The 23,782-nt window shown below is 42.7% G+C and overlaps 2 long non-coding RNA genes across 2 annotated transcripts; both read right to left on the bottom strand.

Annotated features, from left to right (window-relative positions):
- Positions 1-671: 671 nt before the first annotated feature.
- On the bottom strand, positions 672-1,936 carry LOC143413735 (uncharacterized). Its single transcript, XR_013094350.1, has 3 exons — positions 1,824-1,936; positions 1,608-1,703; positions 672-1,156 (listed from the first exon to the last, which is right to left on the bottom strand). It is a non-coding gene; the product is annotated as an uncharacterized LOC143413735 (long non-coding RNA).
- Positions 1,937-1,959: 23 nt separating this feature from the next.
- On the bottom strand, positions 1,960-3,466 carry LOC143413734 (uncharacterized). Its single transcript, XR_013094349.1, has 3 exons — positions 3,305-3,466; positions 2,157-2,407; positions 1,960-1,989 (listed from the first exon to the last, which is right to left on the bottom strand). It is a non-coding gene; the product is annotated as an uncharacterized LOC143413734 (long non-coding RNA).
- Positions 3,467-23,782: the final 20,316 nt, after the last annotated feature.

The raw sequence follows: 23,782 nt of genomic DNA, 5'->3' as shown, positions 1-23,782 counted from the left end.
ACACAGGGAGATTACACACAGGTGGGAAACACAGCTGGGAGTGATTAACATAACGAGACTAGGGAGGCAAACTGAAAACACTCACATAAGACGCAGACCTTCACAATAAAACAGGAACACACGGGCAGAACAGAGTAAACACTAAACAAAGGAAGAACAGAACCAAAATCGAAGAGAAAACACAAAATGCTGGGTCAAAAGGACCCAGGATCATGACATTTTTATTAAAAAACAAACAAAAGGAAAATAAAATCCTTCATTATTAGGTGGGAAAACCGAATGAAAGTAATAGTATAGTATAGTGCAGCTAATACACTGAAATATAATTGGTAACCTTTTTAATATGCCAATACTGCGGTTATGCAAAATGCACATTTGTAGAGTGCAATCACAGTCTCAACAACAAAGCAATAAAACTTTAAATAGAAAAATACTTCTTTAGAGACATAAACAAAGTGTTATAAACCTCCTTAGCGCCTTATGTCAGTTATGAGTAGTTCAGGAGGAACGTTCCTTAAGTCAAGATCCCACCTAAAAGCCAGAAATGTAGTGAGATTGTCCTTCATTTTCTCTATAGATTTACAGTTATCTGACTAAAAACACAATCAAAATCAACTAAAACACAAGTGATGATGGGGGAAAAAAAGTAATAAATAAAATAAAATCACCCCTTTTACTTTGGATGTGGCTTTTAGATAATGAAGTATGAAACAGAGTCTGCAAAGATTTCTTTATTCTATTCTCTCTTTTTATAAAAAACTTATCCAGACTTGGAAACATGATAAACTGAATTACTTGCTTTAACAGGCACTTGAGGGCTGTGTAGGAATCCTGGACATTATTCTGCTGCCAAAAGATCATTTTTAAGACTCAGCACTTTGGGCTTCAACTTCCCACCCTCCAGACCCATCAAAACTTTCTGAATAAAGTCAAAAATGTTGGCCAAACATTTTGGGTAGCTTAGGTGCAGGATGTCGGTCAGTCCAAATATTACTAGAAATGCATCAGCCAGGGTGGTGAAAACAATGATCATGTTACCCTCGACCAAAACTGCAGTCTTCTCAGGGCAGAAGAATGTTGCATCGCTGGAATTGGCTCTGATCAGGAGGAGTCCAAGTGGCACTTCACTAATATCTGGTCTATCAGAATGCATCATCTACAGAAAACAAAATTACTACATGTTAGTGCATTCCTATTTCTCTTAGTTTCATCTATACAAGTCACATTTCTGGATTATTACTAGCTCAGAAATCAATTGTTTGAACAACAAAAAAGCCACAACACACCAAAGATTTGAGAAAACAAACTGACAAAAATAGTACTTTTAGTAAAGCAAAGTCATACCTCTTCGTAGCAATAACAACAGAAAGTCAATAGGAGTTGTATATTTTTTTCATTTGTACAGTGATGTATGGTTGGGCTAGGAACATTATGGAAGGTCTACACACATTAAAAACATGTAGTGTTTCCATTATGTGACATGGACACTGTTGTAGACAGATCCAAGCATGGAGATGCTTCTCAAACTCTCAAAGTGTCATAATGTTTTGAGAAATCTAAACAAGGATGCTACTAAGATATTGTTCACAACTTTGTCCAAAACTTACATCCCATGTTTTGATGAAGGTAGAGGTGTCTTCGTACAAATAGGCAGAGAGGGCATGAAGCACACCAGCACTTTGGGCATGGATATCAGCTTGTTCCTACATCACAAGAAAATTTTTATTTAAAATTATTGGCTAACCTAGTCAAGAATGGTAATTAAAATTGAAAAATTAATCAAATTAATTAAAGCTCAAAAAACAAGACAAAAACCCACTAACCTGGAGATTATAGCTTCTGAAGAGCTGAGACAGGACATCAGACACGTTCCCTGTGCAAACAGCTTTCTTTCTGAATAAGCTCTGGAGCCGGGGAGCATGTTGGTCCAACAGCATAAAAGTGGTTCTTCAGGTGGACGTTTGTAATCCTGTGGAATTCTGCACAGATCTGAACACACAGGATACATTTGTGTTTACAAGTTTCAATTAGTCTATAAATCTTTGCAAAATACATCAAAATCCTTACACTCCAAAGGCATAATTTGTTCAGACAGGCCAGATAACAGGAGTTGATATAAAATACATCTTGTTAGAGCCATCTATATACATTCTTACCTGGGACTGGGATTTCAGAGTAGGCCAGCAATCCAGGATCTGACCTACTGGTAGGTCATCATTGATGATCTCTTTGCATTGCAAGGCCAAAGTTGTGTGCATCAGCTTTGTAATCAGGATTCTTTTCACTTTTCTCGACTTCATCTACAATCTGTAGTCTTAGCTGGTCAAGGTAAACAGCATCTTCACCCCTGAAAATTTACTTCTGCCCTGGCATGGACATAACAGTAAAACACAGAAGACAAGACAGACTACACAGAGAACAGAAAAGACACACAACCAAGGAGACACAGATGAAACATAACCAGCCCAGAACTCAACTAAACCTTAACTAATAATAACAACAATACAAGAACTTCACCTCATTTCAATATAACATAAAGCAAAAATACAAAATAAACTCAAAATGCTGGGTCACAGACCCAGCCCCTGACAGAAAAAAAACAAACTAAGTCTTTCACTAATGAACACTGGGCATCAGAATAAAATAAAACGAAAAAATAACTGTTTGGTAAATATATTATTGATGGATTCACCCTTAAGCTAACCTAAAATAGACCAGGCACAACAATTTTACAGTTCAGAAGATTCTACATTTCAACTTAGTATACATAACTATTTGCAATGTAGACCAAGTTCTACCGCGTAATTATGTAATGATTAATCACTGCTTTTGTAAGTATGTCCTGTGCCTACAATTTTGCTGCCCCAGTTTTAATATGTACAACTCCAGAGAACTAAACGTAAGTTTCAAGTTCCACCAGTTAGCAAATGGGCTAGCCAATATCAATATCCACGTATGCGCCAAGTGTGAAGCAGCGCAGCAGTGCATATTGATTCAACAATTTAACCACAAGGCAGTTTATAATCTGCAAATCCAGAAATGCCTTCTAAAGACTTCTTTTAAAATAGTAAGAGATTAGAAAAGTTATAAACACATTATTAGTCCCAGCCTCTGCTCGGACTAATGTATTATACTAAATATGAGCTTATTAGCATAATTCATGCAAAACACTTTGGGGCCAAGCCGACATGGATAAAACGACGCATGCATGTAATTCTTAAATGCCTGCTAGAGTTGTACATTTATGACGATAAAAACCCATATTACAACGGAGAACTATAGTTTCAGAAAAAATAAAACTTACCACAAAAGCGCTCCTGAAGATGCTGCAAAGGCGGTAAATGCAGCTAGCCAAGTGCAGAGCGTTAGCTGTTCCAGTTCAAAAGTCCGTAACATACCATAGCATGCCCTCCTTTATCCAGCGTCAAAGGCAATGCCGCAAAAAACCCTTGACAAATGTTTTTATTTCTGTTTGGATATTAACGTTCCACAAGTTTATTTCGGAGTAATGAGCGGGCATTCGCACTCGAAGCGAGGAATCCAAGATGGTTGCCAGCACTTCATAAAGAAACAGGTGGCGCACGTAGGTACGTACGTAGGCACGTAAGTGACGTCAGTGTTAAAACTCAAATTATTTGAGGGCAATGCCAGAAACTAATCAATATATTCAAGTACTGATAACTTGAAAGAACAAACTTGTTCAATCTACTCAAAAAAATAAAGGTGTATGAACTTATAACAGGTTTTTAAGTAGTTGGAACTCATTTCATTTATCAAACTATTACTATTCGGTCTTACAGTGTGTAATTGTAGCCGCTAAACTGGTGGAACTAAATCTTCACCACCACGCCTATACAAGCAGAAAGGGGAGTGAGTGGGTCAGCGCTCAGAGCACAGAAATTTAGCTGGCTTCAAACACACCATTTATTTTCAGGATAAAACACAGTCAGAACCCCAAATACAAGCTAAAATCCCCGTATACAATAAAAATAGTGTTTACAACCCGCTAAAAACCCTGCCGGCAGGAATGATTAAACGCTAAAAACATAAAGCTAAATGAATGTTTTTCCCTATACTAAAAACTCCCCCCCCCCCATGGTCCTAATTCTCCCAGTCCAGCAACACACGGGCAAATTCTCCTGAGCTGAGAGAGACAGGAGAGGAACTCCTCTTCCGGGATGTGGACTCTCGCCAGCAGAAGACCAGGGAGGAGGCTCCTATCTCCACCTGACTGTGCGCAATCGTGCAGTCCAGCCACTCTCCACCTCCTCGCACGGCCTCCCTCGTAGCTCCGCCAGATGCAGGCAGAGGCGTACCCCTGCCCTACTGTGGATTTCACGCGTCGCCTCCCACGGTCGCTATTCTGTCCGTCGGGACTGGATCGCCGGGTTATGCTGGCCGATCGCCGAATGTCTCGTGGCGCCCCACAGTCAGGCCAGAGGTCCTTCTTCTCATATGCTGGCTTGCACACGTTTTGTTTTCCAGCTCTCCACTTTTCGTGTGTCTCTCTCTTTTTTGTCTTTGCGCTCACTATCTCCCTTAAGTCAGTTTGGTGGCTGATAGGCCACCTCGGGGAACGCCCCCACCTCACAGGTGCCTACAATTGTCCACTTAATCCACAGTGGAATAATAAAAAACATATTGTTCAATCAACACTAAACACACACTATAAATATGGAGATAAAATCATGCAATAGGAATATCAATAAACAAACATGCAATATCACTATTACAATAAAATCATGCAAATAAAATCGACACCCTGTACCAACACAGTCTGATCCAAAACAAAATATAAAAACACAATTTTCCACTGTGTGACATCCCCCCACATTTTACCTGTGACAGTCCCTGTCACCCTAATCAAGCGACCTGTAACGGGCGGGTGGCTGACCAAAATTAGGCCTCATCGAGCGCCGTACCTCTGACAACTCTCCCGGTTGCTGGGCTGGAGCGCTGGGCACAAAACCATAAAATGGAGGCTCAACTAGCACCTCTCCCTCAAGGCTGACTGCCTGCCCCTCTGAGTGGTAGTCTGCTGCAGGGGTAACGCACAACTTCAGTGCATTCCGATGGAGGACCTTCCCCCCCCCCCCCCCCCCCCCCCCTTCTCCGGACGCACCCTATATACTACACCGGTATTGCCAACTTCTTCCACTACCACATACGGCTCTGAGCTCCAACCTGGGTGCAACTTGCCTTGTCCCTGCCTATTCCTGTCCCTTATCCAAACTCTCTCGCCTGGCACCAACGGCAGGGCCCGCGCACTTCGGTCATAAGCCCTCTTGTTTTGGGTGGCTGCTGCCCTCATCTTCTTCCTAGCCATCTCATAGGCAAAAGATAGTTTCTGGTGGTGGTCCTTAACCCACCCTCCCAGGTTGTGGCATGGGGAATCCCGCTCAACACCTAGGTTCAAATCCACTGGCTGCCTCAAATGCCGCCCAAACATCAGGTACGACGGCGCATACCCTGTGGCACTATGGACAGTATTATTGTATGCTTGTAAGAGCTCTGGGAGATATTCTGGCCACCTCTGTTGTCTCTCTGACTCTAAGGACCGAAGCATGTGCAGCAACGTCTGGTTCATCCTCTCAACCCCACCATTTCCAGCCGGATGGTATGGGGTGGTCTTGCTTTTTGTAATGCCATAGCACTTACACAGCTGGTACATCAGGGCAGACTCAAAATGACCACCTCTATCTGAGTGTAGCCTGGTCGGGCAACCGAAGGTCTGAATCACGTGAGCCCAAAGAGCATGCACCGCAGTCTGAGCAGTCTGGTCTTTGGTAGGAACTGCCCAGGCGTACCGTGTGAAAAGATCAGTCATAACCAGAATATTCTGGTACCTGTCTGTGGGCCTCCCCAATGTAAGAAAGTCCAGGGCCACAACCTCAAGGGGATAGGACACAATAACGGGATGCAAGGGGGCTCTAGGCCTATTTCTATCTCGTAGGCCACACGCAGCGCACCCTAGCTGGAATTCGCGCACCTCCTCTTCCATGCTGGGCCAATAAAAGAAGCGACGTATCCTGGACAGTGTCTTTTCCACTCCCGCATGCGCCGCTGCCTCGTGATACTTCTCCCACACCTCCTTGTGTCTCTCTGCAGGACATAGGATCTGAAGGTACATTTCGTTAGTGTTAGGGTCCCTTACCTCTCTGCACAGCGTACCCTCGCAAACCTGCAGCCTTCTCCATTGCTGTAATAACTTCTGTACAGGGCTAGGTAGGGATCTCCTCGTTGGTGCATCAGGGGGGATTCCCTGTTCCACATGCTCCCTCAGGATGCGCAGATCCATGTCCTTTTCTTGAGCCTCCTTCCAGTCATTCATCTGCGGCACCAGCCCCTGTGGCTCCCGACGTGGAGCACTCGTGATGTTTATGTAAGCTGTGTGACAGTCTGTGGGAAATCTAGAGAGAGCATCAGCATTAGCATTCTCTTTTCCAGCCCTGTACTTAACCTCGAAGTCAAAGGATGCCAGCTGTGCCACCCAGCGTTGCTCTGTTGCCCCAAGTCTAGCATTCTGTAAGTGGGCCACAGGATTGTTGTCGGTATACACGACAAACTTGGCACCTGTCAAGTAATCCTTGAACTTCTCAGTAATGGCCCATTTTAGAGCTAAAAGTTCCAGTTTGAAGGAACTATAGTTTTTGTCATTTCGTTCGGTGGGGTGTAAGCTCCTGCTGGCATATGCAATCACCCGTTCCTTGCCATCTTGCACCTGAGCTAACACAGCACCTAAGCCTTGATTGCTGGCATCAGTATAAAGTGCAAAGGGCTCCAGGAAATCTGCATAAGCCAGAAAAGGGGCGCTCGGTCAGAGCACATTTCAAGCTGTCAAAGGCTTCCTGACATTCAGCAGACCACTGGACCTGCATGCTTGACCTGCTAGAAATTCCCACGAGCAGAGCATTTAAAGGTCGAGCCAACCTAGCAAACCCTGGGACAAATCGCCTGTAATAACCTGCCAGGCCAAGGAAGGCTCTGACCTGCCGGGTGGTAGAGGGAACAGGCCAGTTCTGGACAGCTTGGATTTTCTCAGGGTCCGGTCTTACCCCTTGTTGGTCGACAAGATGCCCCAGGAACTTCACCTGACGGTGGAACAGCTTACATTTGTCCAGTCTCAGCTTCAGACCATGTTGCCACAGCTTCTGCAGGACATTCTCCAATTGCTGTAGATGAGTAGAGAAGTCAGGTGAGTAGATTATTATATCATCCAGATATACCAAAACCGATTCAGAAAGGTGACTACTTAGACACCGCTGCATCAGGTGCTGGAAGGTGGCAGGGGCATTACAGAGTCCAAAAGGCATGCGATCAAACTCAAACAAACCCAGAGGAGTGGTAAATGCAGTTTTCTCCCGATCCTTAGGATCCATTTCCACTTGCCAGTATCCACTGGCAAGATCCAGTGTGGAAAACCACTCAGCTCTGGTCAGACATGTTAAAGTCTCTTCAATTCGGGGGAGCGGGAACGCATCTTTATGAGTTACTGCGTTTAATTTTCTGTAGTCTACACAAAATCGCCAACTGCCATCCTTTTTCCTCACCAACACAATGGGGGCTGCCCAGGGACTGCTACTCTCCCGAATGACACCTTTTTTCAGCATATCTGCTAGAAGTATCTTAATCTCTTTGTACATCAGTGGTGGTAAAGGACGATATTTTTGTTTAATGGGTGGCGTATCACCTGTGTGGATCTGGTGTTGGACCAAATCAGTTCTTCCGTAATCCTCCTCGTTTACAGCAAACACCTTTCGCCACCTCTGCAGCAGGGTCTGGAGCTCGACCTTCTGCTGGGGGGTCAAGTCTATGCCGTTAAGCAGTTGACTCACCTCCTCTTCAGGGATCGCAGGCTCTTCGGGCCCAGCTGCTTCAACTACGCCCACCTCGATCACACCATCGGATCCCATTGTCAGGCTAAGATCACTGTCCATCTCCACGTCCGACTCCTCCACCTGATACAACTGGCCCATTTTCTGGTAGCGTCCTATAGTCACTTCGTATGGATTAGGGTTACAGACCCGGATAGGGAGCCTCCCTCCTTTGACTACTGACAGGGTTCGGGCTACCCCCCAGGGTCCAGCATCAGGTAAGGCTTCCACTAGTGCCAAGCGTTCTGTCCCACCCTTACCTTTACACGTCTGGCCCCAGACCACCATTTCACAGTTCGGGGGCACCTTGACTCCTCTGCGGCTAGCAGGTCGAACATAGCCTAGAAAGCCATCAGTCTTGGTGGTAGCAGTCTGTTGACAGACGGCAAACGCCTCTTTCCATGCTCTGCGGGACTTCAGCTTTTGAGGATGAAAAGCAGACTTGCCCTTGGCAAAAACATCATTCCAGCATGCACTAATAACATTCATACCAATAATTAAAGGGTGCGTGGAACAGTCATTTCTCACAACCACAACCCCTTTTCCTGGTATCTCCACCCCTTCTACCTCAAAATCCATAACCGCATAGCCTGAGTATGGTATCTCAAGTCCATTGGCTGCCTTTAAGGCGAACAACAGGGGTGTGTCAGTTTTATTCACTTCAGGGAAATGGAGATCCATTACCTGCTGTTGCACTAGTGTAACCTGAGAGCCTGTGTCTAATAATCCCGTCATCTTAACCCCTCCCATACACACCTCAATGAGTGGACATTCTCCCACAAAAGCTGTACTGGCCCCCTGATTGTTTGAATAGTCCCTTGTCCCCACCGCCTCGGCCTCGGCAGCGGGGTTTATTAGTTTAAAGGTGGTTGCTGGTCTAGTGTGCTCGGACAGAATCTGGCAATATGCCCAGCTTGTTTACAACGATGGCAAATGGGTTCTCCCTCTCGGGTCCAGTTATTAGCATACCCAGAATGCTTTGGCTTAAACCTTGATTTATTAAAAGCTGAGCCGGCTGGGCTTTGCTGTGGCAAGAGCGGTTTAATTTCATTAACAACATCTTTAACAAGATCTCGCATTTGACCCTTGACATCCTCCATAATTTCTTTTTTAAATGTCTCTTTCCAGTCTGGTTCATAAGGTGGCTTAACACACCTGGACTCACCCACTGCCAAGCACGTAGTTTGCAATCCCTGGTGTCCCAACTGTTCCTCCTCTAGGAGCAACGCCTCCCGATGGACTGTTGCAAAATCCTCTTCTGGATGGTGACGCACGTAGGCTCGCAGGGTTTGTGACAACGGGCCCTCCCGCAGGCCCAACAGCATCTGTTCCTGTAAACACTTTTCAGTAGGTGCTTGATTTGGATTGCGCTGTTGTAGCCTGCAGTGCAACTCCCTCAACCTTAAGGTAAAAGATTTTACCGACTCATTTTGTTTTTGTATACAGCTAAAAAACTGCGACCTCAAAACCGCTAGGGAGGTATTGTCACCATATAGAGAATCTAGATATGCGAATATTTTCCTAATCTGGTCTCTATCTTTTTCTTCTAACACGCTTACTTGACGCTTTGCCTCACCGCTTAAAGCCCCAATTAAAATTTCTACTTTCCGGGCCTCAGCTATTTCTTGAGCATTCAATAAACCTTGTATTGGTTCTTTCCAGTCACCATATGAAACATCTGCTTCAGGACCCTTATATTTTGGTACCCAAGGGGCACCCGGATACACTGGCATCATCATCTCTATATCTGCACTCCAGGTGCTGAACATTGCTCCCCAAACTTGGATCCTGTCGACAAACGCCAAAATTATGTAGCCGCTAAACTGGTGGAACTAAATCTTCACCACCACGCTTATACAAGCAGAAAGGGGAGTGAGTGGGTCAGCACTCAGAGCACAGAAATTTAGCTGGCTTCAAACACACCATTTATTTTCAGGATAAAACACAGTCAGAACCCCAAATACAAGCTAAAATCCCCGTATACAATAAAAATAGTGTTTACAACCCGCTAAAAACCCTGCCGGCAGGAATGATTAAACGCTAAAAACATAAAGCTAAATGAATGTTTTTCCCTATACTAAAAACTCCCCCCCCCCCATGGTCCTAATTCTCCCAGTCCAGCAACACACGGGCAAATTCTCCTGAGCTGAGAGAGACAGGAGAGGAACTCCTCTTCCGGGATGTGGACTCTCGCCAGCAGAAGACCAGGGAGGAGGCTCCTATCTCCACCTGACTGTGCGCAATCGTGCAGTCCAGCCACTCTCCACCTCCTCGCACGGCCTCCCTCGTAGCTCCGCCAGATGCAGGCAGAGGCGTACCCCTGCCCTACTGTGGATTTCACGCGTCGCCTCCCACGGTCGCTATTCTGTCCGTCGGGACTGGATCGCCGGGTTATGCTGGCCGATCGCCGAATGTCTCGTGGCGCCCCACAGTCAGGCCAGAGGTCCTTCTTCTCATATGCTGGCTTGCACACGTTTTGTTTTCCAGCTCTCCACTTTTCGTGTGTCTCTCTCTTTTTTGTCTTTGCGCTCACTATCTCCCTTAAGTCAGTTTGGTGGCTGATAGGCCACCTCGGGGAACGCCCCCACCTCACAGGTGCCTACAATTGTCCGCTTAATCCACAGTGGAATAATAAAAAACATATTGTTCAATCAACACTAAACACACACTATAAATATGGAGATAAAATCATGCAATAGGAATATCAATAAACAAACATGCAATATCACTATTACAATAAAATCATGCAAATAAAATCGACACCCTGTACCAACACAGTCTGATCCAAAACAAAATATAAAAACACAATTTTCCACTGTGTGACATAATTTCTCCCATAATTAACACACTAAATGTTCTAAAACATGCCACTTTGTTTCAGAAACAAGTCTGGATTTGATTTTAATACTCAAGACCTGAATTCACAATAAAAGAGAGAAGGATAAATTGAAAGGTATGAAATGAGACAAATCAAATGAACTTCTCTGCAAACACGTCTAAACTCATTGGAGGTCTTGAGAAAGTGAAAATGCAAGAGAGCAAGAAGGTGATTAAAGAGACAGAGTGATGGAAAAGACAGACAGACCTGACTGTCCTTTCCAGCAGAATGAACAGCACTTTGTCTGTCAACAAAACATGGCCATTAACTGACTTTAATGATGCTTGCAGACACACACACCTCCATGTATGCATACACAATGGAAAAATAATCACACATACACACACACGCACACACACACACGTATATACCCTCGTATAAGAGTTCTTGCAAATTTGATACAGCTTGGATATTGATTCTGTTTTCAATTTTTGTAATTAAATCATAATATTTTATTTTATTGCATCTTTTATCACATTATGTGGAGTTATTACATCATGACTTTCTTCACACCGTGCAGAGTCTCAGATCACATTTAAACCATGTCTGCAGCTGGTCTAAAATGTGATCTAAGTTGCAGATCTAAAAATGCGCTGCAGTGCAATCAATCAGATTTCAGCTACTTACTCTCCAACAAGACTCATGCTTTAAATGAGGTGTAATTAGGATGACCAGATCTTGAGAAATAAAGGTGGGGAAAATATTTTTGTGCAGAACATTGTGGGACTGGTTACTAATTATGAGAAATAGTTTGTGTTTCTTTTTCAAAGGTATGTAGCTATAATGAAATTTCAAACTATATATGTTGCAAGTTTGATGTTTCTGTTTTGTTTTTGTGCATAACTTCTGTGTCTGGGCACTCCTCTGGATATTCTTACACCAGAGAAGAGCTTCTTAACTACAGGACTACAACACCTGTGGATTTACTTCCAATAGTTGTCGCATCTGCGGCAGATTTACTGCAGACTCTGATCAGGAAAGTGAGACGCCGAAAGAGAGGTAAGCGAGCCGGCGCACTCGTGCGTCTGAGGAGACGTGGACTGCGAACTGCTCTTCCTGGGATCTTCCTTTCCAATGTTCGCTCACTCAGGAATAAAATAGACGAGCTGGCCCTGATGAGAAGCATGAACAGAGACTTTGCCTCCTCCTGTGTCTTATGTTTTATGGAGTCGTCGCTCTGTGAGGACATGCCGGACTGCGCGCTCAAGCTGGAGGGCTTTCATCTGCTGCGCGCGGACCGGCAGGCCTCTCTCTCTGGTAAGACCAAAGGTGGAGGTGTCTGCTTCTACATTAATAGTGGCTGGTGCACAGATGTAACAGTGATTGCTCAGCACTGCTCTTCCTCTCTGGAATACCTTTTTATTCACTGCAAACCGTTTTATTCTCCGCGGGAGTTTGCTTCATTCATCCTGGCCGCTGTTTACATCCCGCCAGATGCGGATGCGCAGGCAGCTCAGTGCGCACTCATGGAGCAGATACTGCACATGGAGCGGACATTCCCGGACTCTCTCATCATTGCTCTTGGGGACTTTAACAAAGCCAATCTGAGCCATGAGCTTCCCAAATACAAGCAGTATATTAAATGCCCGACCAGAGAGGAGAGGACATTAGACCACTGTTACAGCACGATCAGCGGGGCCTATCGCGCGGTGCCCCACGCTTCACTCTGACTTTCTGACCACGTCATGATCCACCTAATCCCCGCGTACAGACAGAGGCTGAAGCTCTCCAAACCTGTCGTGAGGACCAAAAAACTGTGGAGCAACGAGGCTGTGGAGGAGCTTCGCACGTGTTTGGAGTCTACAGACTGGGACACAATGAAGGCTGCTTCTAACAGCTTGGACGAGTTTACCGACACTGTCACCTCCTATATCCACTTCTGTGAGGACAGCCTTGTGCCATCACGCACCAGGGTGAGTTATAACAATGACAAACCCTGGTTTACTCCTAAACTCAAAAAGCTGTGGCTGGAAAAGAGAAAGGCGTTCAGAAGCGGAGACAGGGACTACTACAGAGAGGCCAAGTACAGGTTCACTAAAGAAATGGACGTTGCTAAACATCAGCACTCTGAGAAGATGCAGCAGCAGATCTCAGAGAATGACTCGGCCTCTGTGTGGAAAGGTTTTAGGAATATCACCAACTACAAGCCTAAAACCCCCCACTCCACTGATGACTTGGTCTTAGCCAACACCCTCAACGACTTTTACTGCCGTTTTGACGAGCCATCAGGCAGCCTTCACACCTCCAACGGCCCCTACAATAGAGACACTTTGGACACTCATTCCCCCACCTCTCCCCCCTCCACAGAGCCACCTTCAAACACTTCACCTACAACACCCCCCTCCTCACCCCACACAAAAGAGGATTTCACACCACCTCCTCGCACCACAACTCTTCATATTCATGAAGAAGGTGTGAGGAAGCAGTTTAAGAGTCTGAATGCTCGAAAAGCTCCCATGGAGATTATTGTGGACTTCAGGAAGCACACAGCTCCACTCCCCCCCATCATCCTGACTGACACCCCCATCACCTCTGTGGACTCATTCTGCTTCCTGGGTACCACCATCACCCAGGACCTGAAGTGGGAGCCCACCATCACCTCCGTCATTAAGAAAGCCCAGCAGAGGATGTACTTCCTGAGGCAGCTGAAGAAATTCAACCTGCCAACACGGACGATGATGCAATTCTACACTGCAATCATCGAGTCCATCCTCACCTCCTCCGTGTGGTACGCTGGAACCACTATCAGGGACAAACAGAGACTGCAGCGTGTTGTGCGCTCTGCTGAGAAGGTGATTGGCTGCAGACTCCCATCTCTGCAGGACCTGTACCCCTCCAGGACACTGAGGCGTGCAGCTCGGATCTCAGCTGACGCTTCTCACCCTGGACACAGTCTGTTTGACCTGCTTCCCTCAGGCAGGAGGCTCCAGTCCATTCGCACCAGAACCTCTCGCCATAAGAACAGTTTCTTCCCCTTATCTGTTGAACACATGAACAATAACCGTATGACTGTTCCCACCACTAACACATGACCCTACGCTGTGTTCACTGCATCATTCCATGTTTGGCACTGATCACCACCTGCACTCATGTATATATCATGTATATATCTATCTATCTACTTAGCACTTTTAATTCTTATTCTCATTTTTATTTTCATGTCTATTTAAGCTTAATTTATAACAGTATTTATAACAGTATGTTTGCACTGAAGCACCGCAGCAATTTCCTAATGTTGTAAACCCGCTCAACATTTGGCAATAAAACCCTTTCTGATTCTGATTCTGATTCTGATTCTGATTTAGTATGCGATTGACAAATGCATCATATTAATGTAACTTTTCCTTCTCACTAAGGGAATCCACTAAGAATAAAACAAAGTGAAAGTTTGCTCTCCTGAACATCTGCAGTATCATTTTCCTATACTCACGTCTTTGTGCTCTTTTATTTTAACCATTATTTTAACATTTTCTTGAGCATTAATTTTTTTAGTTTCAGTGTGGAAGCCTCTGAGTCCAATAGTATTACCTTACATGTCTCTTCCTTCCTCATTTCATGGACACGGGTGTACGCCCTAACAGAAGTTAGGAGGTGGTGCACATATAGCTGAAGAAGAAGGGCGGTCTGTCACGTTCCCTTTGGTGGGTGTCGGGTGGAGGCCAACAGTTGGTTGTCTCTCACTGGAGTGTGTGTACATTCGTTTTTTAGGTGCTTGCTGCTGATAAACCTTAACTTAAGAGTTCCACTGCCAGAATGTCAGTGATTGAAGTGAGTTTGGAAAGTGAATTTGACTTCGTGTGAAATATTTGGGAAGTGATGAATGAAGCTTTAGCCCAACACCAAGGTAAAATGCCATTGGCAGGGGGTTGCAGAGAAGGCTAACCTTAACTGCTCAAACTGCTCAACTAGCTGGAGGCTGAGTGAAAACTCAGAGTGAGATAGAACTGCTAACCACTGTCTAGTAGTTGGAGGGTAGATGACAGAGCGTTGCTGCCTCAAGTTTGAATTCGTTCTTGGACCCAACACCAGCGCGTAAAGTAACCCTGCTATCCAGATGACTTCTCAGTGATTCCTCCTGTGGTATTTAAGAGTGTCACCTGCCTACACTGCCCCTGTATTCATTCATATTGTCTCCAGAGACTGAGGTGTTGTTTCTTCTGTCTTTTTCTTTTGAACTGTGAACTCTAGACTTGACTGGGCATGCAATACTGGCCAGTTTAAAGGAAGCAGTCACCTGTTAACTTAAAGTTTCACCTTCAGAAAGATACTGTGTGTATCACAACCATCCATACATGTAATGGGGTGCATTGCCCCTCCACATCAGCACATCCCAGGTTAGTTCGTTACATATTCTTCTCTTCTCTTCTCTTCTCTACATATTCTGGAAAATACCTCAGCTTCACCCGATTATAAATGCTGTACTGCAGCTGTCGCAGTTAGAAATTACATTATCATTTATCAGAGCTGCCAAAGATGGGAGAAGTAGAGAACAACAGAAGAAGATGAATTGTTTTTTTCAAGGGTAATGACTGCTCTGCAAATAAAATTTGATAAACTGGAAAAAATTTAATGAAGTACCCTCACAGATTTGCCACCATATTGACAATTTTTCAGTGTTTGATGGAGTTTTGGGACAGCGCCTGTGAAGTCGCTGGTTCCTATCTTCAAATCTGGGAACTTGAAGTGCGCTACAGTTTTTGAGATATCCAACCCTCATCCAACCTGGGAAGAGTTATTGTAGGATGCAGAAGGGAAGATTCTAACTAATCGTTGAACACTTTACCTTTCCTTTTGTAGAAGGCTTATAAATGGATCTTCTTGGCCATCCTTTCATGGGTAGTGCAGGAGGACAGGGCATTGTTCTGGTATATTTTATTAAGAAATGTGTCTCCTGGCAGATCGTCGAGTACATTTCTGGTGGTTGTTGGACTCATGGAGGACCCATGAAGGAGTAGGTAAGGTGAGGAGGATGTTTATTTTTAGAACCTCAAAATTGCATCCCTGCTTTTGGCTGATTACATATTCTTGTTGTATTGATTTGAATGTAACATTCAGCGAAAACTGGAGTTATCACTGAGATGAGGGCGATTGTTGGGGTGATTACACTAGTGATTGGACTGCTGGGATGAGAGTCAGTATTTGATGCCATAGTGAACATTGTGGTGCTGCCTCTGGGCTGGATCTAGGTGAGCAAATTTAAGTGTGATGGGATATTTCTCAGAAGTGATGGCAAGGTGGCATATGAGATGAACTGATCAAGATGGAGTAATGCAGCTGTTGTATCAGATCACTGTGGTAAATAGAGAGCCTGAAGGCATTTTGATATAGGAATCAATCTGTAATCAAACCCTCACTGCCAATCGTGAAGTCTACGTAAGGATGGAAAGACGCTTGGACTTCAATGCCAAAATGAATTTGCTCCATAGGGGGATTCGGATAGTGTTAGTGTGAGGAGCATCTGGTGAGAAATAGGAGGAACATGCAGAGACATTTAGGCATCTGATCAGGATTCCTCCTGATAGCCTTCCCATGGAGGTTTGTCAAGACCCCACAGGTCAGAGCTCTTTGGAGAGGTTAATAAATATTGGAAGGAATTTTGACTCTGATAACTGCTACAGCCAGCATCAGTGCAGTGCAAAATATGCATGCATACATGCTGTAGATCCACGCTTAAGTAAAGTTTAGGGAAGAAAAACACATATGCACAGAGAAACAAGCCAAAAATAATGACAGGAGCAAAAGACGTTTGAGTGATTTGGCCAGTTAGAAAATCTCTCAGAGCTATAAGTGTTCCTCAGCAGGTTTGCTTTGCTGACAAGTTGACATCCTCCCATCAGACACTAGTGGGAGCAATATTTTATTAGAGACGTCTTGCAAAGTTCTAAATCTGTGTTGTCCAAATAATTTGGATTGTGATCCAATGACTGTGCTCATAGCGTTTGATTTAAATCATTATCAAAACCTGTAACTTTTACCCCCCCGACTTGTTTTTTATTTCCTTTAAGCAAGTTCATCATTTTGTCACCAAACCATTTATGTAACTAAAATACTACGACTACAAAAGGTGGTTCATGTTACCTGGATGTCCATTAGTAACAAACAGTATATACTGCACATATGATAGCCCTTTTTGTCGGTTTGTATTTGAAGGATGAAGATTTTACACAGTTGAAGTCATTTTCCATTACGAGTTTGGGTTATTTTCACTCCATCTGTGTCTCTTCCCTCCTGTCTTGACTGGACCAGTCGTTCATCCTATTTTCCAGAGAGTCAGTGAACAGGAACGACTGGAGAGAAATACTGCTGTGCTCAATGCATCTTCCATCCTGCCAGCATCGCCATCCTCCATTCTCTGTCTCCCCTTTCACCTCTTCTTCTATTAGTCACTAACTTCCCTCTTTTTCTTTTTGTTTCAAACACCCTCCATGACTCTTTGCTCTCCTGTCATCATTTCTACTGAAAAGATTTCTTCTTCTGGCCCTTCTCTCACAATTTTTTCTCTTGCCATTTTTTTCTATTTCCGCGTCTTCATCTCTACTTATCGTCCATCTTTACCCTCTAGCTGCTTTTGTCCTTCATTTGGGTATTTCATCTTTGGTTTGTGTGTAAGATTTTGCCTGTCAAAGGTATAATAACAGTCTCGCTAACATTTGGCTAATGTGGGAAGAACATTTGTCCATCTGTCCTGTCTTCCTCCTCTAGGCTGTTGCACATGGACACCTTCTCATAACACACACTGAGACAAAATAATCACATAGTAGAAAAACTGGAACCAGTCTTGTCAGCTGTATAGTAGTATTATTCTTTCCCATAGCAAAAAAAACAAACAAAAAACAACCATGATGAGTTGCATAATAACGCTTTGGCAGGAGCATGAAAAACAATGCTGGCACAGAATTCCTAGCTACAGCTGATAGCCTTCTCCCCAGTCTCACCTTGGCAAATTTCAGTCACTGACCATTGACCATTTTTGTGAGGTCAGAGGGCTTTGAACTATTTTTAATGGGGTTATTTAACCCTTTAAGACCTACCATAGAACCAAGTTCGCCAGAGCTTATATTATATTTTTACATGCTGTGGAGCCATTTTTGGGAGCATTTCAAGTTGCTATACATCAATACAACCATTATAGCCCAAACTTTAATAATATGTCTGCATTAGGTGCATAGTAATTACATAAATTGCAAAAAAGTGCAATAAACTACAAAAAAATTGAAAATGATTTTTGTTTTTTTAACATATATTTCTAGTTAGAGAAATTTAAGAGGCTTATCCCTCAAAACTGTAAATACAAAAAAGTTACACAAACTAGTTTCCCACCACAGGAAATTTATTTTGAGTGTCTTCATAGTTTTATTTTTGAAATACACCAATTTTTATATACTGCAGGAAAAACGAAAATAAATATTATAGTGCAAATTTGCAAAATAACAGCATATGCATCAAAATAAACTATTTCCAGCAGTGCAATATGAGTCTTAAGCATCCCAGAAACGACACAGAAAGTCATAAAGTCAAACATAACTTTTTAAAACACATAACAAGTAAAACACAAGCTCATAAGGCCCCGATCGTAAAAAAACTACATTTCCGCAAAATGACGTCACTTCCGGTTTCGGGCAGGTCATGCGGTCATGTGATAGTTCGCGCTGATGGACGTAGGAAGTGTTACAAACAGCTGATGGATCGGCGAAGCGTGTTTCTGGAATATCATGTTTTTGTTGCTGCAAGTGATTTTTATGCAGTTTTTGCAAAGCTATATGTGGAAGGAAACTGTGACCTAGGACAAGCTGATGGCATAAGATGTAAGTACAACTCCTCCAGTTTCATATGCAAAAAAAATTATTGCGCTAGCTTACTTGGTTGCAGAGCTACCGGGATTTAAAAATAGTTACGCAAAACAGCGTGCCCGCTCCGATCGGCTGTAAAGGGTTAAGTAATGTGGCTTGCTGTGAGATTATATTCTATCTATCTATCTATCTATCTATCTATCTATCTATCTATCTATCTATCTATCTATCTATCTATCTATCTATCTATCTGCTGAGTACAGTGAACTCACTGTCATGTTTAGAAAACCAGTTTAAGACCTTTTGAGCTTCGTGTCTAGAATGCACCAATTTTCTGATGGTTGCTTCTAGCGGAGTAATATACAATGTCATAAAGTGATTGTAACGTCGGACCCAAGAAACATAAGCTGGGCAAATATACAGATACTGCAACAAAGACCAGGCACCAGTTTTCCAATCATTTCTTTTCCACTTGGTGAGCCTGTGAAATCTGTAGCCTCAGCTCAGCATCCTGTTCTTAGCTCACAGAGTGGCACCTGGTGAGGTCTTCTGCTAGTGTAACCCATCTGCTGCTCTGCTCCAATAATCAAATATTTGAGTTAGTGCTGCCTTCCTGTCAGCTTGAAGCAGTCTGACCATTCTCCTCTGACCTCTGGCATAAACATTTTTACTCAGAAAAACTGTCACGCATTGGATATTTGCTAGTTTTCAGACTATTCTCTGCAAACCTTAGCGATGATGTAGTAAGAAAATCCCAGATCGGCAGTTTCAAAAATACTAATTTAGCCACATTCAAAGCTAATTAAACCACCTTTATTCCTCATTCTGTTGGTTTGAACTTCAGCAGATTTCCTTGATCATGTTTAGGATGAACAGGTGTACCCAGTGCGTAGCTTAAATATACGATTTTTGGAAAAACCCACATTGTCCTTTCTCATGTAACAACTACATTATTACAGCAGCGAGTACTTTTTTTTCTTTTCTTTTCCTTTTTTCCTTCTGCCATCCTTGCATCACTTTTCCTCTGCTGTCCAACCCAGCTCTCTCCCCTCCTACCCCACCTCCTCCACCCTTCTCTCTCTATTAATGATCTGTCAGAGCAGATTGCCCATAAAACAAAGGACGGCGTTAAGGAGGTCATAACCATGGTGGTGCCCTCAGCACTTCTCACTTGATATTAATATGATTGGAGACATATTTCAGTGGACAGACACACACACACACACATGCATGCACACATACATCACTGTTATCTCAGCAAACAGCAAGTGACTGAAGGGTTATGATCGTGCAGAGGGTAGGGAGTTGTGTGACTCCTCTTTCTAGTGAATAAATGTGAAAAGGCAGCAAAGCTGTGGTCATTTTATAAATATGCATTCATTGGTACAGTCACAAAACATCTGGTGTGATGCAAAAATTAAACAAAAATATAGATATGACATCACATGGTGCCAACAACTCGTATTAATGCTCACGTTTTTAGTAAAATCAAGTGTCCCTGTGCAGCATCTCTCACAGACTCTTCAGTGAAATGTTGCAACATTCTTCTTTCATATTAAATTCCCTCTATGAACACTGGCAGGGAGCCACAGGGTTATGCGGTGAATTATGGAAACTGTATCTAAAATGAAGGTCAGGAAAGGTGTGTTTGTGAGGTTTGATTTGAAGAATGAATGCAAGACATACGGGCTCTGACCTTTTGCCGCTTTTACCCTTTTGCAGAGTATAGTAAATTAACAGGGAATTGGCTTGTGGAAACACTGCTGGCGTTTGTGAGGAGCACCTGCTCTGTGTTAAAATAAGAGAGTGAAAAGGGAAGTTGAATTGGTAAAAAATAAAAAAAGATAAATAAACGTGAAGGCTTACGCCTACAGGCAGAAGCCAGAGGTTGATTGATCAAGAGGCTTGCTAAAAGTAAACTTTTCCCATCAATAATGACTTTTTTTTGTCGGCAATTCATTATTCTTTGCCCAGAATCTCCTATTTCTTTTCTTTTTAGATTTGTTGAGGGAAACACGGGTGCTTACCTGGAGGAGATTTGATTTTAAACAGATATGATTTTGACAGAAGTCAATATTGTCTGTCTTTATGTCTCATGGACATATTGAATTTCTTTCTGTTTTGCTTTTTGGAAACAGACCCCAGGTGACTCAGATAGCTTAGTGTTGAGCACACAACACAGACTTGTAACCCCTGCAAAGTTACAATATTGTGCAAAAATCTTAAACCATCCCATTGAATTCATTCTTGCCTTCAAAGAGCCCGACTCCAGCAGCTCTTCAGACAATCTTCTGTCAAAGATTGTCTTTGGGCATTGGTTGTTTTGGAATTGATATTTTTTATATTGTCATTTATGCTTAGAAATATATAATCATTTGTATGGTGATAAAAATCATATCCTTACTAGGTCTGATAAGATTCTGTGCGCACTTGTGTACCATGAGATGAGAGAAAGCAGCCTCGATGCTATAATTTCCATTATAGCTTTAGGAACCAGATTGTTCTGTTTCTTAGAGGTGCAAGACATCACACCTTTAAATGTGCATTTGAGATATGACCTATTGCAAGTTCCTGTTTTTATAGTTCAGCAAGACGCTTACTTCTACTTTTCTGCATGCCTCATACACACAGTTTAAGTTCATTGAAAGGTCGAATGTCTATGTATAGTATGGCTGGAAACACACACACACAGAATATAGACACTGATGTTGCTCAGATACAAGACTTAAGCTTAAGACTGTCACGTGTATTTGTAATTGCATATTCATGAATGATTGCTTGCTGACAATAAAAAGGGCTGTAGCGAAGGAATCAGTCGAAGTTGGTTGAGTTCAGGTGAAGAAATCGTTTCCTCAACTTTGGCTGACTTCCCTCGGGAGAAACAAGCACAGAGAGCACCTTCTTGCCTTGTTTGTCGTGCAGTTAGTAGTTTCGTGTTACAGCCTAGATAAACCCAACAGGCTGCTTTTTCACTGCAGCCAGTGAAATGAAAGGATGGCTGTGAAGAAGCTATTTTACTTTCTTATTGAAGAATTGCAATATGCTAAACATTCATATACCAATGATATACTCAATATTGACTTTTAAGCTCACTGGAATTCACTTCATGGAAGTATTTGAAGCACGATGGGATCAAAACCCAGAAGAGGAAAAATCAAACAGGCCAAAACTTTTCCAGCCACGGCTTCACGCTGTGTTCAACTGTCTTACAATGATTAAAAATGAAGTTGCACTGACAAGATTAAGGTCATATCCTGGAGATCTTATTTCACAGTGTAAAAATGTTTCCATACAAGGATTTTGTCCAAAGGACATTACAAGGATTAAATAAAAAAGTTACTTTTAACATCCTCACAGCGATTAATGTCCCAGAGATCAACTTTAGAAAATTACAGCGTGGACCGCAGAAGATGTTCTCCCGAGAAGATAATCACACAGAATAGGATCGTAATTATTAAAGTTGTGCTTTCTCTTCTGACATCACAGGATTTCTGCACACGCTCAGATAAAAAAGTATGCCAGGAGACTAGAGCCTCTTAAGAGCCACGGAGTACGACAAAGAGACAAAACACCTTTTTTTCTCTAACACAGTGATGTTTTCTCCGAAGATGTTTCAGTATTTGACAGAGAAAAACAAGGACAGAAAGAACATTTTTTTTACTGCTCTGTCTGAAACGTCCTTGTGAGCGAATGCTCATCAACATTTCTCATTTACTAAGCCTGAACAGCCTCACGTTACATACACGAGATTCTGATTTGAACTCCAAAGACACAAAGAGTAACCAGAGACAGCAGAAAGAAAATGTTGATCTTCTGGATCTTGTGGAAAGAAGCACAGATTCTGTTCAGAACCAAGAAAATTGCCGTGACTTAGGCGAGAGCCCAGAGGTGGAAACAGGAAAAAGGCTCAGTGCTGCTAAATAACACATGAACCCGACCAACCTGAAAACTAATGTTTTCTGAAATGTCTGGAGTCTTTACTTTATTTACTGAACTCCTTTTTTATTGTATATCGAAACATTTAGTTTGCACATGCTTTGTGAATCATATTTTAGAAAAAGCAATAACTTCACATTTTCCATTTTATTTTGCTGCTTGCTTTTAAAGATGCAGTTCACACTATAATCAAATCTGCATATTTTCCCTCTGGCCTTTAGTGCTATTTATCCATCTTTGGTGCTTTAAGTACCACGGGCCAAATGCCATTACTATTATATTAAAGAGAAAGCATACAATATCAAAAGCTTGGCACAAGCAGCAGCAGGGAAATGTCTTAATTTGATTTGATTCAAGTTTTCTAAAAAGCCTCACATCGGTGCACATGCCAAACACACACTTTACAATAATTCCTTAATAGGTTAAAGTGGTCGTAGTGTTTTTAGGAAGAATGTGACAAAATCAAGGTTACCTGAACAGCATGTAGATGAGGGTTGTCAAACATGAAGCTTAGAGGCTAAAATCGGCCCTGCAAAGAGTCCAATCGGGTCCACTGGACAGGTTAGAAACAACTGAATGAACGGCATAGATCCTTGAATTTTAACTTTATTTCCTTAAGTTTTACATCTTTTGCTGCTGATACAGACCTCTCCCATGGGCATTCATTCATTCCCATAGAATATATATGTCGTTTGACCATAATATGGATAAAAAGTTAAATATATACAAATTTATTTAAAGTAGTTTTCATTTGTTGCAATTTTTATGCTTAGTACAACTATATCATCGTGCTGTCTGAGCTTGAACTTGGCTCTAATTCACCTACAATTTTCTCCACTTTACAAAGCAATTTGCTGCACCTTAGATTGCCAGGGCCACAATTTTTTTTTCAAATCAAACTCTCTTAACTTTGGAGAATTTTTTTTACATTGACTTAAAAAAACAACTGCTGCTGGCAGGTTGAAAGGAAGAGGATTAATACAACCCACAGCCACATGGCTAAGACTTATATTTGCATATAGGGGCTAAGCTAGCTTAATAGTGATTGACCTCTTATAATTTTTGCCTCAAATTCTACCACATAGGCACACAGAAAACAGCTGTAAACGTTTTTAATGGGTTCTAACACAGAGACTAAAAAGGTTGGATCAATGCTGTAGAAAGATGGTGAGAAAAGAGAAAAACGAAGTGTAAGCATCCTTCCTCCTGCCTTACAGCTCCATATCCAATGTCCTTTGTCCAGTATTTCCACTATCCCTTCTCTGCAAATGTCAAAAAAATCTCAGCCTTGCCTCAAACCTCTA

This window comes from Maylandia zebra, linkage group LG2 (genome assembly GCF_041146795.1).
Source record: "Maylandia zebra isolate NMK-2024a linkage group LG2, Mzebra_GT3a, whole genome shotgun sequence".
Taxonomy (NCBI): domain Eukaryota; kingdom Metazoa; phylum Chordata; class Actinopteri; order Cichliformes; family Cichlidae; genus Maylandia; species Maylandia zebra.
The sequence above is the reverse complement of the archived record's forward strand: the minus strand, read 5'-3'. Positions and strand labels throughout refer to the sequence as shown.